Below are 6,194 nucleotides of genomic sequence, written 5' to 3' on the forward strand. Positions count from 1 at the left end.
GGGCCAGTGGCGCAATGGATAACGCGTCTGACTTCGGATCAGAAGATTGCAGGTTCGATTCCTGTCTGGCTCGTGAAGGTTTTACACCCGCTACTCAACACTCTTCCTAGTGTGTGCGGTCCTACACAACCTTACTATAGACTGGGTGAGTCTCCTGTTCCATCTCCAGTTCTTTCCGCACATAACGTCTGTTTCATCACCGTTATTGTAGGACCACAGCCACAGATATGAGAAGACATACTGTTCCGAACAACTGTCTTAAATAATCACGTTGAAAAAGTTGAAAATAAGTTTTTTTTTTCTTAAACATAACCTTACATTTGCCTGTAAAGTTCAAACTATTTTCTGTAGCCACAAATCCCCAATATTTCTGCCGTCTCCTGAGAAACACAAGTATAGAGTTAAAACACAATAAATAATGCCACAAATCTATTCAGTTAACACCCAGATGTGACAGAGGTGACTTGCACCCCCTTTAAATATGTATTTCCTAAATTTCAGTTCTCTTCCCTCCCCAAGATACCTGCAAATTCACTATCGCATATTAAAGGCTGTACATGCATTACCTGTAATACAGCTACTAATAAAGATATACATTAAAGTTAATTATTAATAAATAATACTATTATTCATAAAGACGTATTCATAAGATTCATCGTGAATAGTTGCGGTGTCTGGAAAGCAACTGTAGTTAAATATAGAAAAAAGAGTTGTAGTTATTGAGGCAATTTCAGGTAGAATGTAAGAACTAAAGTTAACTAGTCCCACAGTAATGCGGGGGGTCCTATCAATAGAAAAAAAAAATTGTAACACGAAAACACAACAACCACAAAACGAGAAGTCTTCAGGGAACCTAGGTAAATCCCTGTAGAGGACTAACAACTATAAAAACAAACAAACAAATGAAACAACTTCAAAAAATAAAGAAAAAGAACATTAAAAACATATCTGGGAAACAACAAAAACACAGAATCTAACTGCGAGAGCTTTTTCAAGTTTTCGGTACTCCATCGTGCTCCTCTCATCTAAGTAGATATCACTCAGGTCAGTTGGAGGTCCACAGCTGATGGTAACTTAAGTAAGTAGCTGTGTCAGCATGCATGGGCTGCAAAGGAATGAGGAAAGGTTTATTCCATGCTGAAATGAGAAGAAAACATAATGTTTTGGCTGTGGAGCCTTCTTTGGAATAAACCTTTACTTGTTTATTTAGACCAAATCTCCAGCAAATACCTAAAAGCACCTAAGCTCGTCAGTTGCTTTCGGTAGCTTAAGACACAGGCTACACTGCTTCAGGTGAGGTTCGAACTCAAACCCTCGGCATGACTCTGCTGTAGAAGTACCGCACGCTGACCGATTGCACAACTGGAGCTGTGTAACTCCTTCTCCTCATACAGACTTGAGCTGCAGAAACACAGGGCGAAAACTGGGTTTCGGTTGCAGATCCATCTCCACTTGGGGGAAAGGGACAGTAAAATAGCAAGGAAAATACAAGAGAAGAAACTGAAAGAATTGTGCTCACTGCAGAGTAGGAAGGAAAGAGGTGGCCGGATACATAAAACAGCTCGGCGGATAATTTGTAACAACATTCTTTGGTGAATGGATTTCTCTTCAAGTTCCGCCGTGCAGTTTGAACGTTTGTTCTCCCAGATCAGTTGGTTATATGAGATCAGCTGATATAAATTAGGACTAATCAGAATCAATACAATTGATGTCTGGCAAAGGCAAATAACCTTTGTACATGATCTGGAATGTGACTGGTTAAATTTCAGCATAGTTACAACTTCCTTTATAAAGGGTGTGCACACTTATACAACCAAGGCATGGAAAGATTTTTTTTTAATTATTGTTCAAAAAAATGTTCCATTTTTTTTTCTTAAATGTTGTTGTTTAAAAGATCTTATTAAATGTGAAAAAATCGGACTGTGAAAAGGTCAAAATGTTAGTGAAAAAATCAGTCATGTGAGGAAAGATGGATTGTGGGAGACCCTTGACTCTCCATGTCATGCTGTATTTCTCTCTCATTCTACTGGGAATGATGGTGCTGTCGCTTCTGGATAAAGTCTGTCAGTGGTCATTCCAGATGGGTCAGGTATGACTGCGCTTTGGCACAAGAAGAGACATGTGACTTGTGAGGACCCTGAGAGTGTCTTTTCTTCTAGAGCTCGGATAGCTCAGTCGGTAGAGCATCAGACTTTTAATCTGAGGGTCCAGGATTCAAGTCATGCTTTTCTTAAATCTATTGTGAATGTCATTATAAATCGTCTTTTATCTTTCACTTTTCTAGCTGTACTGTGGTTATTTTAAATGTTCATCACTTGTATTTTCTCTAGTGTTTCCTTTCACAAACCGAAATTGTTCAAGGTGATCTTGTCACTCTACTCCAAGTAGATAATCTAAATCAGTGGTTCTCAAACTGTGGTACGCGTACCGGCAGTGGTACGTGGCGTGCCGCCTGGTGGTACGCCAAATGACCCTGGAACTGTGTTGTGTGCGCTGAAAAATCGGGACGGGTTTTCATATTTTGTATTTTAATACGTGTCGAATACGCAGCCTATGTACTACGATACATTGCGTGCTAATACTTCAGTGGACACAAGAGATACTCTGTAATTCTATACCACTCTATAGGAATGCGTGCTACGGATGCAAGTGACCAATTGTATTTAAAAAAAGCTACTGTATCTCCAGCAAATAGGGAGAAAGGAGAATGTGTGTGATTTTGGAACAATGCCAACGTTGTAAACACAGGAATGCATAGAAATACGTGCTACGAACGCAGGTAATCTTGTGAGCACACGAAAGCATGATACCAGAAAAATATTTAATAACTGTTCTAATTTGAGAAAAATACACCGAGCGTCTCTGTGTTTTGCTCCCATGCGCATGAAATAAAAACTTTAAATAAATACGGAAATAAAAACGGAAACGCGGAAAAATGCAAGCTTGCAGATTGCTAAAGCAGGTAAGCTACACTATTTTGAAGAACCTTATTTACCGTTGGCAAAAGAGCTGACACGTATTAAGTGTGGAGAAAAAGCTGCTAAACAGCTCGACCTGCTGCCCCCCTCCCCGTGAAAGACACAGTCATTCATAGAATTATTGAAATGAAGGATTATATCAAACGTACACTGATAGAGCGCGTTAAGATGAGCAGATGTTTTTCACTGCAATTAGATGAGTCTGTAGTCGATTTGGTCAATTTGCTCGTTTACGTTAGATACGAGTTTGAGGGTACGTCCCATGAAGACTTTCTGTTCTGTAAACCGCTACCAACAGGAACTACAGGAGAGCACATATTTCAGCTTCTGAATAAATTTATCGAACAGAATGGCCTCGACTGGATAAAATGCGTCTGAGTTTGTACAGACGGTGCTAGAGCAATGACAAGCCGACATAACGGTGTAGTTGCACGAATTAGAGAGGTTGCTCCAGAAAATAATGTACGCATTACAACATCCACCGCGAGACCTTTGCCGTCAAGAAAATGCCTGACGATTTAATATCTGTTAGACTCGAAAAATTGTATCAAGGCTCGAAAAATTCATTCACCTCTGCTTTGCTCAACTAAACAGGCTCACCCCTCTCACTGAAATGGTGCTTTTTTATTAGTTGTTGTTAATGTTTTTTTTTCCTGTAAAACACTTTGAGAAGCCACCTTTAAAGGCGCTATATCAAATAAAGTTTATTATTATAATATTTATTATATGTGTGTGTGTGTGATTGTGTGCGCACACACACGCTCATGTTGGTCATTGAGAATTTCTGGGGTTCCTATGAGATGATGACTTGTAGGTGGTACTTGGATGCTTTGGTTGGATTAGGGGTGGTATTTGGTCCAAAAAGTTTGAGAACCACTGATCTAAATGAAATCACTGTAGAGTACAGGGCACGCAGTGAGGAGGTCATGCAGTGAGTACTCTTGAATGCAACAAGAGGAAAGGCACACTGCACATCTGCAGAGTATCACGTCCGAGTTTACAGTGACATCAAAGATTGGAAACGATGTAGCTTTTTTATTAAAGGTTCAAGGAAACCTGAATATGTTTGCTAAGGTATTTCAGAATTACAGTCAAATCGAGTAAGATTGCTGCACAGATCTGCAGTCTGCAATTAGAATACTATTTGTGCGTTGTATAAAATACGCCGTTGTAGAATACTATTCGTGCGTTGTATAAAAAACTTTTTTAAAACAGGAGAGATACATTTAGGAATGCGTCTTCCTGTAAAAATAAAATCACTTCAAGGGCACTATAAGCACCGTCTGAAGCCTGCTTCACAAAGGAACTATTTTCAAAGGACCAAAGAAGAAAATATTTCACCAAGTAAGAGGAAGCATCTCAGAAAAAGGAGGTGGGGTTGCTTCTACATACTGTAACACCATAAGGTCAGACTACAAATGCCACTGTACAGAGTAATTTGCCAAGTGGTCTAAGGAGCTGGATGAAAGCTCCAGCCCCTTTGAGGGCATGAGTTGGAATCCCACTGCTGCCAAATATCTCCTTGTTAAGAATCACAGTTTTGTTGTTGTTGCCCCCATGTAATTGAATCAGTTTCAATAGAATTAATTTGAAAAGTAATAATCATATTTGTTCTGTTCCTCTTCTCATTGCAATTTGTACCGAAATATTTATTTCATTTTATTTTAAAAACGTGTTAGCCTTGATTGGAAGGAGGTGGCATTGCAGGCAAGGTAGCCAAATGTTAAGGCTTTTGTCTCGTAAACAGAAAGTCGGAGTTTCAAACCCTGTCCGTGCTTGTTTCACTTATCATGACGTTCCTTTATCTAAGTCTTTAAATGTCTTGCACTGTACGAATCTCTATAATAAGAAGAAAATAACTTCATAATCCTTCTGTTGTCCTACCATAATCTGCACTGCTTTTGAATTGACAATGTTTGTCTCTCTTCACACCCAATTTATAAATGATCGTCTCAGTGTAAAAAGGAACGTGTGTTTGGTACAGCCCCCACTCCATGGTGTGATCACAAACAGATCAGGTGAGCTGTTAGTATAGGTTAGAAGTATCATTCGATGCCCTGAAAAACTGACTTAGGGACGCACAGACTGTGTTTTTTGAACAAGTACACAATAAAATATTTATTGGAACAAATCATTGCCTGCCTTCAAGACTGTCATGCTAAACGCCACGTGTTCATCCGGGTGTCAGTTGTCCTAAAGCTTCAGAAAATTGGACACAATGGGTGCATTCAGCACAGTGCTTTCTAGTACTCGTCAGGATGGCTGAGTCTTGTCTTTCCATGTTGCTTATGTGCCCTGGTCTCTAAGTGGAGGTGGGGGTTCAAATATCACTCCCAATAGCTAGGGTTTTTTTCCCTGTCTTGCACTGTTCCAGTCTACTTGTACTCACTGACAATCACAATAGGAGGAAAATGTAGAAACTGCTTAGCAAGAACATAAAGGACAGGAAAATGCTTCCCAAACACATAAATGTCTTTAGCAGAAAGGAAAATTAGATAGGCTTCGATTTCTGCATTTATATAATCCAATATATAAGCAAACAGCACAAGGGGACTCTTCAGTCTACTCCTGTCCTACAGTAACACTGATTCAAACCAAGGTTGTTGCAGCTTCAAAGCAAAGCTCTTACCATTCTTACCAGCAAGATTTGTTTTTTCAAGGAAGGAAACACTAATGTAAAATATACTGTAACTAGACAGGAAGTATTCTTAAGTTAAAATTATAATAATAATTGTTAAAATAATCATTTTGTTCTCTCTTGCAGTAACTGATTATAATATTTGTTTGTGGTTTGGTGATTATTGAAAGCAGAACAATTGTCAGTAACGTTTGAAACATACAGGCACGTGTCTCCTGCAGTTACTGAAGAATTTTCAATGTATTTCTCTGTGTCCGCGTGCCTGGTGCATCTTTATTGGACAAAGTCTTTTTCCACTAAAAGAAGGAAAGAAAAATTTGATTATTATTAGTTCATCAGTTGTTTTGATCAAATTATTATAATGCAGTGCCAGGTACAATTAAGGTATATTATGTACATGAACGTCATGTCTGAGACAGTGATGCCAGCTGACTATCGCTGGAGGACAGTTCATCATGAGTGTGTAAGTAAGCATAATGAAGGAGAAGAGATCGGCCTCTGTGATGCAGTGTCCAGTGACACTAACTATCTGTCCTACTGTTCTCTGCTAATGTAGTGGGTGAATGTAAGGTTTCTTT

The 6,194-nt window shown here is 39.1% G+C and overlaps 1 non-coding gene across 1 annotated transcript; it reads left to right on the forward strand.

Annotated features, from left to right (window-relative positions):
* trnar-ucg (transfer RNA arginine (anticodon UCG)) lies at positions 1-73 on the forward strand. The gene has a single exon. It is a non-coding gene; the product is annotated as a tRNA-Arg (tRNA).
* Positions 74-6,194: the final 6,121 nt, after the last annotated feature.

The sequence above is a fragment of the Atractosteus spatula genome, assembly GCF_055471065.1.
Source record: "Atractosteus spatula isolate fAtrSpa1 chromosome 10 unlocalized genomic scaffold, fAtrSpa1.hap1 SUPER_10_unloc_3, whole genome shotgun sequence".
Lineage (NCBI taxonomy): Eukaryota > Metazoa > Chordata > Actinopteri > Semionotiformes > Lepisosteidae > Atractosteus > Atractosteus spatula.